The following is a 13,864-nucleotide window of genomic DNA, read 5'->3' on the forward strand; positions in this document are numbered from 1 at the left end:
AAATCGCATTGGTATTAAAAGATGAAAACATGAAAACAGCCTTCATAGAAAACCTGACAACATTCTATAACAGATGGGAAAATAAAAGGACTGGGCGAGATGGTGCTATCACCCCTGGTACAGCTGCTGTCCTGGAAGACAGTAACTGTAAAAATAGAGAAATGAAAGTTGGTGGCCTGGAGAGAGACAGGAATTCTAGTGAGGAAAAAGGTGTAGACAAGGACATGCAAAAACCAATGTTGCAAACTAGTAATACCACAGGAGTTAGTAAACATGGGGAGGCTATGAGAAATTTTGAAGGTAAAATACCAGAAACAACTGGTGAAGGCACCATTGGCAGTATAAGTGCTGAAGATAGTAATGAGACAGGAAAACACACACCAGTAGGGGTTACAGCCACGAAAAACTAAGGCAAACAGAAACCAGGCTATTGCAAATTCTATGGATTAGGTATCTGCAGGCATGGAATATCTGGAAAATACAGATGGGATGTGCAACTCTGACCACGCCTGGAAATGCTGTGCCCATATGACAACAGGAGAATGCAACCTTCCTGTAAGCTTTTCCACCCCGAAATGTGTCACTCTTCAGTTCAGGAAAGAATGCTATAACCAGTGGTGGGCACAGCTACCTGAAAAGTTTGCTTTGCTAACTGCTAATCTGCTAACTAAAAAATTAGCTCCACTAATGCTAAACGGCAGAAAAAATTAGCGGAAGCTAACGCTAACCGCTAACATTTTCACTTTTAACACTTTTAGAACAGACCTGGAGAGCTTCCTAATAAGATATAGAATGCCAAGGTCATATGATGATTAAGTGCCGCTAGTGCGAAAATAGCAATTGTTTAATTTTGTTATGTAACGCGAGCGACCGACAAGGACGCACTTGTTGCTGTACTGAAGCCCCATAGCAAACAGAACTCATCTTGAATATTTGAGTATAAGTACCAGTGACCAGTGTTGTAAAGTAATGAAGTAAAATTACTTGAGCACTGTACTTAAGTAACTTTTTTAAGAACATAAGCAAGAAGGAAAACTGCAGCAGGCCTACTGGCCTGTGCAAGGCAGGTTCTATTCTCCTACATTACTTGTTACATCATCAGTAATTTCTGAAAAGTAGACGCCGAGAAAAGTTACTCAGGTACAGTAGTATGGCAGCTTTACTTGGTTAATTTACAACACTGGGAAAGGTACTGTACTTCTAAACTGTCATAACTTGCAACACCCATGAAAATTAAGAAAATATAAAAAAAGCTATAGTAGAAGTTTAATAAGTGCTTATAACTCATAAATACCTTATATGATACTCCTCCAGCTGTTTATGGCTGAACAAAATCCTCCTGCCCAGGGTGCGGCAGGACATCGACGTCTTGCTGGGGTTCAGCACCTTGATCAGACTGACAAAGGTGGGGGATTCCACTACATGCAGTGGTAGTATGTTGCAGACGAATAGGTCCACAATCTTTGTGTCCATCACAGACTGACGGACACTAGTGCCAGCAGCAACAAACGCTTCGCCAATGGTGGTCTGGCATGCACTTTTTGCAGGCAGCTGTGATGACTGGCTGCTGCTCCTGCTAGTGGCGCTGCCACAAGAAGATTGCCCGTGTTTTCCACGGTAAGATCCGGCATTGATTCTCTCTTCAGACTTGATGACATGCACTGGGTGTTTCCTCTTAACATGTTACTTCAAGTTGTAGAGGCTCGCCGCGTGTCCCTTGATGATGGTCTCCTTGGGCTGGTACATGACACACAGAAAGTACAAAATATTGGCATTCTTTGTATCCCTTGACTTGAGGACAAAATAGTCATCCAGGTATGGCCATGGGTTCTGCGATTCCTGGCCCTCACCCTGAGCGGCCTCTGCTTCAACGACAGCCATTGCAGACTCCTCAACAACACCCTCAGGCAAAACAAAAACGTCTCCCCTGTTCATAACGATAAGCGACAACGCACCCAGGTGATCACTGACACTGTAAGACTAACAATGCTGCTGCTGCTGCATTGCTTTCCGACTACCAACAACGTATGAATTTTTTTAGCGGACTCGAAGTTAGCAGAACTTTATTTAGAGGAAGCTAATTGGTCCGCTAACGGTTTCCGAAGTTAGCGGAAAAGCTAATCCGCTAAACAAAAAGTTAGTTCCATTATTAGCAATTAGCGGATTAGCAGAACTGTGCCCACCACTGGCTATAACTTACATTGCCAGGCACACCATCTAAAGGGGGACAAGAAGATACAGAACATCCAGACCATGGGAAAACCTGGGTAGCCACAACCACTCCAGAGAGAGAGTTTTTTTAGTGCCAGGAAGGAAAGAAAGCTGGCAGGAAATGACAGAAACCGAACATCATCTCCAGTCATTTCTGGAGTGAGACTCTATGACCGCGGGTTCAATCCCGGCCGGGGGTATGGTTTGTTTGCAATCGTGTCATTACGATTTCTTGAGTCATTTCTGGAGTGGAATCACAGTCGATGGCCTCCACTCCAAAACAATGGATATTAGTGCCAGGAAAAAAAGACTAACCCCCCTACCACCTGTCCGACGACATTCATCTTTGCAAATATACAGGGTCTAAAGCCGGCAATGAACAACAAAATATCTTTCATCCGTTGACTGCTTACAGAGTCAAATGCAATGTTCACAGTTTTCACAGAGACCCACATGAAGGATCACTTTGATAATGAAATATGAATCCCGGGTTACAACTTATACAGATGTGACAGTGAACAGGCAAAAGGGGGGAAGGGGTTAGTCTGAATATCACAAGGTCACTTATATCCTGGGAACTACTAAATGCCTCAAATGATGTAGTTAAAGTTTTGGCACTAAAGATCGAGAAACAAAACCTTGTCATTGTTGTTGTATTCAAGCCTCCGGATGCAACTTCCCAACAATCCCAGAAAAAGCTTGTGAAAATTGATCACTGTCTGGAAAATCTTCCAGCTTCTGCCCTCAACATCTTGCTCCTGGGGGATTTCAGCCTAAGGCACCTAAAATGGAGGAATGTAGCAAATGATGTTGGAGCAAAGATAACACCAGGAGGCATCTCAGATGAAAACTCGCAGACACATGAGCTTTAAAATCTCTGCACCAGAAAATAACAGAGCCTACAAGACTGAAGAATACACTGGACTTCATCTTCACTAACAATTATGATCTGATACAAAATATTACCATATCAAAAACAATATACTCAGATCACAACATAATTTTAAGTTCAGACACGTATGCACTGGGCCCCAAACTGATATAATGTGATCAGTCACGAGGGAGCCTTCACCAAATTCAACTTCAATAACAAAAACATAAGGTGGGACCAAATAAACGAAGTCCTAAATAATATAAATTGGGAAGATAGCCTAAGCACACGGATCCAAACCCATGTCTAGAACAAATTAACTCTGTGGCACTCGAGGTATGCTCAAGGCATATTCCTTTAAGGAAAGGGAGGAGATGTAAACTAGAAAGAGAAAGGTGCTCCCTATACAGGCGAAGGCAAAGAATAACAGAACCGCTAAAAGGAGAATATATCTGTAATACATAGGGAGACACTGGTCAGAGAAATAGCAAATATTGAACTAAAGTTAAAGGAATCTAACAGGAGCCAAGATACTCGGGAAGAACTAAAAGCCATAAATGAAATTAAAAGAAACCCAAAATATTTCTTTCTTATACCAAATCAAAGTTGAGAACGACATCCAATATTGGGCCACTACTTTAACGAGATGGGTCTTACACAGATGACAGCAAGGAAATGAGTGAGCTACTCAAGTTCCAATTTTGACTCGTTTTTTAGCGAGTCGCTAACCAGACTGACAGTCGAAGACCTAAATGAATTTTTTATGAGAGAGAGACAGAATTTGGCAGACTCGAACCTATCTGATATTACCATGATGCCAAATGACTTCGCAAAGGCAATAAATGACAGGTCCACGCACTCTGCCCCAATCCCAGACTCGTGGAACTCCGTGTTCATCAAGAGATGCAAGAAGCCCCTCTCATGTGTTTTTCACATCCTATGGAGAGGGAACATGGACAGCAGGTCGCTCCTGTCTGTCCCAACTACTGGACCACTATGACAAGGTCCTGGATGCTCTAGAAGACAAACAAAATGCGGATGTAATATACACAGATTTTGCAAAAGCCTTTGACAAGAGTGACCATGGTGTAATAGCGCACAAAATGTGTGATAAAGGAATAACAGGAAAAGTTGGTAGGTGGATCTATAATTTCCTAACAAACAGAACACAAAGAGTAGAAGTAAACAGAATAAAGTCTGAGGCGGCTAAGGTGGAAAGCTCTGTTCCACAAAGCACAGTACTCGCTCCCATCATGTTCCTCATCCTCATATTTGACATAGACAGGGATGTAAGTACCAGCACCGTGTCTTCTTCCGCAGATGACACCTGAATTCGCACGACAGTGTCCTCCATTGAAGACACCGCAAGACTCCAGGCGGACATCAACCAAATCTTTAAATGGGCCGCAGAAAACAATGTGGAGCTCAGTGATGAGAAATTTCAATTACTCCGATATGGAAAACGTGAGGAAATTAAAACTATATCGGAGTATAAAACAAATTCCAACCACACAATAGTGCGAAAAACTAATGTAAGAGACCTGAGAGTGATCATGTCAGAGGATCTCACCTTCAAAGACCAAACCATTGTATCAATCTCATCTGCTAGAAAAATGACAGGATGGATAATGAGAACCTTCAAAATTAGGGATGCCAAACCCATGATGACACTCTTCAAGTCACTAGTTCTATCTAGGCTGGAATATTGCTGCACACTAACAGCACCTTTCAAGGCAGGTGAAATTGCTGACCTAGAAAATGTACAGAGAACCTTCATGGCGCGCATAACGGAGATAAAACACCTCAATTACTGGGAGCGCTTGAGGTTCCTGAACCTGTATTCCCTAGAACGCAGGCAGGAGAGATACATGATTATATACACTTATAAAATCCTAGAGGGATTAGTACCAAACTTGCACACGAAAATCACTCTCTATTAAAGCAAAAGACTCGGCAGATGATGCAATATCCCCCTAATGAAAAGCAGGGGTGTGACAACACTAAGTGTCAGAGGCTCAAGACTTCAACTGCCTCCCAGCATACATAAGGGGGATTAACAATAGATCCCTGGCTGTCTACAAGCAGGCACTGGACAGACACCTAAAGTCAGTACCTGACTAGCCGGCCTGTGGTTCGTACATCGAGTTGCGTGTGGCCAACAGTAACAGCCTGGTTGATCAGGCCCTGATCCACCATGAGGCCTGGTCACAGAGCAGGCCATGGGGGCGTTGACCCCCGAAACCCTCTCCAGGTATACATAGTGTACGTAGTAAATAAATGTTTGTATGTATCTGGTGAAGGAAATACAAGTTATAGCCATTCTGCTGAGTTTGTTTTGTTCCAAACCCATTACAACCAGGTCACAGGTCATTACAACCAGGTCACAGGCCATTACAACCAGGTCACAGGTCATTACAACCAGGTCACAGGCCATTACAACCAGGTCACAGGTCATTACAACCAGGTCACAGGCCATTACAACCAGGTCACAGGTCATTACAACCAGGTCACAGGCCATTACAACCAGGTCACAGGTCATTACAACCAGGTCACAGGCCATTACAACCAGGTCACAGGTCATTACTATCATGTGGGAGTTCAACACGTGGATTAGGTAAGAAACACTCACGTAGGCTGTTATTACGTATAATTACAGATATGTGGAGAGAGCCCGCAGCCGTTACCTTGCCTCCTTGCTCACACTCGTAACACTGACTGACCGGCCGCCCACAGTACCCAGTGAGAGGGTCTTTGAATAATGCCAGTTCAGCGCAATATGAATAGACAGTGACTCAGGCAGAGACGGTTGGTCGTTGAGTCAACGGTACACTGGTTACTGGTAACTGGTTACTACTACTGAGAGCTCGGCGACGCTAACGTATGTCGGCCCGACATACAACTAATACAAACTAGAGATGGCAGGTATACGGCTTGGGCTGATTCTATACAATGTCAAAGTACACAACAATTAAACATTATATATACATAAGTAGAACATTGGAATGAAAGCTTACGTAACTGAAACTGTAACGCAATACAAGGTATACTATAGTACAACTTAAAACTCAACAAATGAACAACGAACTCAACGTTGAGATTACAAGTGATAAAAAAAAATTTTGATCGATCGATCTGTATTCGTGTGATCTACGGATTCTGAGGAAGGAATATATACAAAGAAAGAGTGTTTAACAGAAAGGCAGATTCGGTGCACGCAAATCTAGACTGTTAACTCTCAGAATGCGGAGAGAACATGAACACAAAAAAAAAATTCTTGAATACTGATAAGTTGATACTGTAATTATTCATCTATACAGGTTATTTACATTTAACCCCAACTCTGCTAGGGTGTAATTGACATATGCAGAATGGGTGTCATCTCTGGGAGGATCAAACTCTGTAGCATTGGCTAACTCATGCTGTATTTGAGGCAAATCTGAATTGGAAGTTACAAATGATACTTGAGGATTTCTCAATACCTGTCGTGTACGTAGGGAATAACGACATTCAGGTTGATCGTCTGACTGAGTATCAGAGGAAGAGAGTACAGGATCAGGAGGATTGTCAGAGTCTGTCACATTAGTCTGGGTTGGAACGTCATTATCATCACATACTAACTTCATATGATCTAAATGCGATTCTTTATACTGACCAGTACTAATCTCTCTAACCTTATACTTATTACCAGTGATGTGTTCAACTACTCGATAAGGACCAACAAACTTTTGATCAAGCTTTGGCATTGCAGACGTTTTGTTAAAGTTAATCAGCATAACTCTCGAACCTACTTTGATTTTGGATGGCTTTGCTCGAGTGTTTGCGACTCTTGTAAATTCAGCTGTTGATTTATGAAGTGTTTCACGGATTCTTCTAAAAACACTTTGAGCTAAGCTGGTACGAGTTGCTATGAAATCATCAGGGTTGTAATTTGGTTTCGGATTAGAATATAACAACTCATAAGGCAAACGTTTATCTACACCATACAATGCATAATGTGGAGTGTCACCTATAGAAACATTGTAAGCAGAATTTATAGCACACTGCACATCAGGTATAACTTCATCCCAAGTTTCACTGTTGGGATTGATAGTGGCTCTCAAGACATCAAGTACTTTCTTATTGGTTCGTTCCGCTAACCCATTGCTGGCAGGATGATGAGGAACAATGGTGGATTTAGAGATCTTGTACAAGGTACACAAATTTTCAAGAATTTCATTACAGAATTCACCTCCATTATCTGTTACTAGGGACTTAGGGGTGGTATGCCTGCAGATAATGCGTTCTTTAAACGCTTTAGCTACTGTCTCGGCAGTCTTATCTGCAATAGGAACTAACTCGCAATATCTGGTGAAATGGTCTACCATAACACACAGATGTTCGTTACCTTGGAGGGAACATTGGAAATTAGTTAACAAATCTAGCGCAACTCTTTCCCAAGGTTCGCTAGTAGTTGGATATACTTGGATTGGATTAGGACCATTAGCATTGCCTTTATGTTGCATGCAGACACTACATTTCTTAACATACTCAGAAATATCAGTTGCCATTCGAGGCCAAAAGTATTTCAATCTGGCTTGTTTTACTGAACGATCCATACCAGGGTGTGCAACACCTGGTACATCGTGAACTAGCTGTAAGGCTACATTCACTAGTGACTGTGGAATTACTAACTGGTATACTCTTCTGCTAGGAGTACCCAACTCGGCTGTTCGATACAGTAATTCTTGGTTCATGACAAAGTCACTGATGGGTGCTGGTGGCTTCACAGACAGAATAAGATCTTCCTGGAGCAGGAATCGAATCACACCAGACCACATGGGATCTGTTCGTTGAGCATTCTTTACATCTTCAGCACTAAATGGAGGGTCTGCAGTTTTTATACTAACATGTCGCGATAAGGCATCTGCGACTACATTTGACTTGCCAGGTAAATGCTCAAAGGTGGGATTGAACTCTTGGATAGTCAAGGTCCATCTAGCTAACCTTCCAGTAGGTTGTTTGTTCTGGAATAAGGGTATCAGTGGAGCATGGTCTGTCAAGACATGAACAGAGTACTGATAAATAATGTCTCGGAAGTGCTTTAAAGACCATACTATTGCTAAAGCTTCTTGCTCAGTTACTGTATAATTACGTTCAGCCTTCGTAAGGACTCGGCTAGCAAATGCAACTGCGTTGTACTTGCCATCGGTCTTCTGAGCTAGTACGGCACCTATGCCAATTGAACTAGCATCAGTTGTCAGATAGAAGGGCTTAGAAAAATCTGGAAATTTCAAAATTGGAGCAGATGTTAGCTTTTCTTTTAGAGTTTGGAATGCTCTTTCTTGACGGAAGGTCCAAACAAAAGGAGTATCTTTCTTAAGCAACTCAGTTAGAGGAGCAGCTATGGAAGAAAAATTGGCAATGAAGGATCTATAAAAACCTGCTAAGCCCACAAAGGATCTTACGGCATCAGCAGTTTTGGGAGTTGGAAAATTTAGTACTGCAGTTACTTTACTTTGGTCAGTCGTAACCCCTCTAGGAGTGACTACGTGACCAAGAAACTTAATTTCTGATCTGAAAAATTGACATTTTGACAGTTTGATCTTTAAATTGGCTTCTTCAAGCTTACCAAGTACTACATCAAGTCTTTTCAAGTGTGTATCCACGTCTTTAGACATGACGATTACGTCATCTAAGTACACTATAAGTGCATTACCTATGAGACCTCTAAAGATATTAGTCATGAGCCTTGAGAACGTGATAGGGGAAGATCGTAATCCAAATGCCATACGGAGGAAGTGATAATGACCTGTAGGAGTGGAGAATGCAGTTAGCTCTTGGCTGTCCTCGTGAAGAGGGACTTGCCAAAACCCTTGTAACAAATCTAGGGTTGAAAAGACTTTGTTATCTCCGATATTACGTAAAAGATCACCCAGTACAGGGAGTGGAAAGCGATCTGGAATGGTTTTCGCGTTTAACTTCCTAAAGTCAATCACTGGGCGCCAAGTACCATCCTTCTTAGGTACTAGTATCAAGGGTGCATTCCAAGGGGAATTGCTAGGTGCAATAACTCCATCATCAAGCATTTGATTGATCAATTCTTCTGCGACAGCAACTTGTGAATGAGGCATTCTGTACGCAGGTATGTAGATAGGTCTAGTACCAGGTTCAAGTGGAATACGATGGGACAATAAGTTCGTTATACCCATCTTCTCACCTGGTAAAGCAATGGCTTTACGACGTTTGTTCAACAGAGTCAACAAACGCTTGACTTCATCTGGGAAGTCAGTGGGAGCTAAGTCTTTCTCCTCAACTGGTGGAACAGATTGATCCAGTGAAGTGGATGAGGTCTCCCCGGCAGAAATAGCACCGACACACTGGTCAGGTGACAACTCATCCTCTACCTGAACAGGGTAAGGATAGTGAACAAGGTCAACAAGATTGGTATTTGCTCTAAGGCGAACACTGTGACCAGAAGTGTTGGCCAGGTAGAAATGGATCTTACTATCTCGTACAACATGTAAGGATGGTTCAACAAATAGACCTTTTACTTTGCAGGAATCACTGTCGACTAGGACGTTATCACCATCTGGAACACTAGGAACAACTACAGACACTCTAGTGAGAGCACTAGCCGCAACAGAGATGTCTTTCTGCAGACGGCATGTGACATCAACAAGAGATGGCATTACTAGTTGCAAGTAATTGTTTTCCGACAAGGCGTCCCCTGTGGAGAAACTACTACTCGAACTAGCAGGCATTGCAGGGATAGGTTGTGCACTCAAGGCAATCTGAGCGTCCTCGGACACTTGAGGCATCGGACTATCCTGCAAATCTGAAGGTATAGGTGGAACACTGATGGGAGTGACAGAATTACCAGTGCCTGACCGCTTGGGTACGCTACTGGAGAATGCATTAGCTTGTAAGGACTTAATCCGTACATCATACTCTGCAGCAGTATAACAGATTTCTGATCCAAGCTGGTAACCCCAGAATGGAACGATCAAGTCGTCAATTTGTGCATGCCATCGATAAGGGTCGAGTACAATGCGTAAGTCTCGCATGGAAGCAAATCCCAGTAGAAGGTCACCAGGGAAAGTAATCTGGTCGACAACAAGGAAGGAAGCAGTGAAGTCTCTACCTTGGATAGAAAAGGTTAGGGAAGTCCGACCTCGGACACGCAGGTGAGAACCAGATACTCCACTAAGGGAGGACACATGAGTCGGTTCTACGAGAAGGACATGTCGTAACTTCTTATCCTTAAACAAACTAGACCTAATAATATTGACTTGCGCACCAGAGTCCATGAACAAATGAACGGGCGCATTATAAACAGATGCTTGCACTATAGGGCCTATGGTTGCATTGGAAGTTATGTGCAAACAAAAAGGTGGATTGTCATCAGAAAAGACTTGTTCTACTCCATCCCCAAAATCATCTATGTCAGAGACATGTGAAGCAACATCATCAGCAGGATTGTCATTCTCGAGACTGCTTAAGGCTTCAAAGGAGTTGTGAACGGGGATGGTGTACTCATTATCACCTACTGTCACCATGGGACGGTTTGACTGGGGCGCTCGAATTCCCCCGAATTGGAAGAACGAGCCTGGTTCTGGTTAGTTTGAGAATTGAAAGAATGAGCCTGGTTCTGGTTATTTTGAAAACCACGAGATCTGTTTCCTCTACGGGTTCTGCGGTTGGAACGACCACGGAAAGACCTAGAGTACTGAAGATTATAGAGAGCATTACACTCAGATGTGTCATGTCCATGTATTCTATGATAAGTACAGTAGGGAAGATCTGAGTACTCATCATCAGTACGACGTCTCTTAGGGTAACTATCAGGACAATTAATTGCAATATGGCCACGGAAACCACAGTTGTAACAATTCCGCCGACTATGGTTACTGAATGTACTATGAATACTACGAGGTGTATAACGACTCTGTACACTGGTTCTTGGTGATCTCTGAGATGGTTGACGACCACGATTTGTCTCTGTGGCGCAAACAAGAGGTGGTGCAGACAGAGGCATATGTGTGACATTACTTTTAATACAAGGGAAAGTACCCTGGGGGCACAAGGAACGTACATGATTTAAGGCTGTAAGTGGTTCCATCGTTACAGTTGGAGGATGAGCCTCATAAGCACACACAGAAGCAGGCGGCATTAGTTCTTTAATTGCTCCAAAAGCTGCTATTTTAGCAAGTGATTCTGTAAATGGTTTAGCCTCTTCAGGGAGAAAAGATGATGATTGGACAGCATTGATAAATGATGATAAAAGTTTGTCTAATCTAACAGCAAATGCACTCAACGATTCATTACTCATGGGTGTAGCATTCACTAGTTCCCTAAGAACGACATATGGATCAGCTGTTTTTACTGGGACAAGGAAAGAACGAATCAGTTCCTCATATTGTGACCACTTAGTAAGATTCCTGAAGTCTCGCATATCAAGGAGATCAACAACGTGAACAGCAGCAGGAGATCGATAAAGAGCTTCTTTAGCAAGTCTGATAAGACTTTCCTCTGAAGGAGGACCTTCACCTAGAGCACTAGCACGAGAACGAATGGCTGCAAACCATGCTTCAAGACTATGTACATGGCCATTGAATAAAGGTAACGCATCAAGGGAATCACGAGTATAACTATAATATCTCGGTGTCTGGGTCGGTCTGTCAGTCGGTAAGGAACTGTGAGGACTGATGACAGGACCAGCAGTAGCGTGAGAGGTCTGAGTGTCGACATTCACTAAAGTATCACTTGACGGTATGTGAGACATAATGGCAAAGTAACACGAGAACAAATAAGGCAAAAATAATGAACAATAAAAATGATATAAAATTCTAGAATTGAAATAAAAGATATACAACTAATTCTGCAGAAGTAATAAAAAAAAATGTCTAAGATACACTGCAAGAGGAAGGAAAACTCAATTTAAAGGACTATTGGCCAAAATAAAAAATTTACATTGAAATATACAAGTAAAAATATTACTGGAGACTGAATTAAATGCAAAATGAGCTGTCTTTACTCTTGCTAATAAAGAAATTAATTAATTAAATTTTTAAATCAGTGTGAAAGTATAAAATAAAATTATTAAATTGTTAACTGGGAAATTTAAGTATTTTCTAAGAATGCATAGACAAAATTAAAATATAATTCATAAAAATATCAATAAAAGAAAATAATTCACTGCAGAACAAGTGCAACAAAATAAGGTGTAGAAATAATCACTGCAGTAATAAAGTGTCACTGGGAAAACTCAGGTTAAATGATAAAATTAAAATATGAAGAAAAAAAAATAAACTGATTGAACACTTTAACTCTTAATTGTAAATTAGACAAAACAATTTACTCAAGCAGAGTAAAGAAAACACTGTACGTTAAAAGTACTTGAAATTGCATCAAGAGTGAATTTGTTCAAGAAATATAAAAATATGAATAAAATAAAACAAAGGAACAAAACAGGTAATATAACACTTACAGTGGCGGGGCACACAACAGTATTAGTATATTCTTACAACAAATTCCTGCTGTGACTGATACAACAAAATCTTGCTGTGACTGATACGACAAAAATTTGCTGGCAAAAATAATGGTACACAGTCTGCGAAAAAATTAGAGGAATGAGACACTGCTGGCATACGAAAAAAGGACACACATAGAAATAAATGGATAATTTAGTATACTGGGGTGAATATCACTGCATGAAATACAATGACAATTACTGGAGAATACAACGCTGAAAGAATACAATAAAAAAAAATGAATCACTTCACACAGAGTGACTGACTGGTACACTACACAATAATACTTACTACAGACGAGTAGCATAAGAAAAAACACAGAATAAAAAAATATAAGATAAGTGAAAACACTGAAAAATATTGTAAAAAATAATGAGTTAAAGAAACACAATGAGTCTACACTGAAAACACAAGGTTTAGAGTACACAAGAAATTTACTATAAATGTCTCACACACGCAAATGTCTTTAAATGCAAGAAAAATGTCTCAAGAAAATTATCACTGAAGTCTGGAGTAGTAGACGGGCGGTGAGGGGTGATGAGGAGAAGGGTGTAGGTTTTCCTGCGCGGTGAGGGCTGACGTCACCTACACTCACTGCTGTCGAAAGAATGCGCGTTCTTGGGGAACTCTCATAATTGGGTTTTATCGTTGGCGCCAGCTACAATCTCTTGACCAATTATGTGAGCCAAAACAGTACTAGGACCCGGTACAAGGGTACAAACAACCACAGGTAGATGAGGTGTCTAGTGGTGGGTGGCTGGTGGTGGTTGTGGATAGTGGTGGGAGAGAGTGGTGGGTGGACTCTCGCTGGGGCACTGCCGCGCACCCCACTCTACCCACGAAGGTGGCTTGATAACCCACTCTATGCCACAGGAATGGTGAAAACCACTCTTAGCATCCAACAGGGAGCACAAAGCGATATAGACAATACTTCAGAGGAACTTGGCTTACTTCTTACTGCGTGGCTTACTTCTCTCTCTCAGCTGGGTTAGAAGCTGGGTTGGCTGACTGGCTTACCCCACGAGAATGGCTGACTGGAAGACGTGTAACAATGCACAAAGCACAGAGGAGCAGTTGGATGACAGGAGACAGGCTGGATGATAGGCTGACTGGCGTTCACTTCCACAGTCTGGCTTACTGACTGGCTTAATTGCAAAATCCGGGTCAACCCCTCGGAGATTGAAGCAATTAGCACACGAACTAAGCCAGGAAGCTTGAAACGGCTGCAACAGGCTTGCAGGCTGAAGGTTGTGAGGGGAGTAAAACGGCTGGC

At 41.9% G+C, this 13,864-nt stretch overlaps 1 pseudogene; it reads right to left on the bottom strand.

Moving 5' to 3' along the window:
• Positions 1-1,284: 1,284 nt before the first annotated feature.
• On the bottom strand, positions 1,285-1,935 carry LOC138852743 (uncharacterized; annotated as a pseudogene).
• Positions 1,936-13,864: the final 11,929 nt, after the last annotated feature.

This window comes from Cherax quadricarinatus, chromosome 15, assembly GCF_038502225.1.
Source record: "Cherax quadricarinatus isolate ZL_2023a chromosome 15, ASM3850222v1, whole genome shotgun sequence".
Lineage (NCBI taxonomy): Eukaryota > Metazoa > Arthropoda > Malacostraca > Decapoda > Parastacidae > Cherax > Cherax quadricarinatus.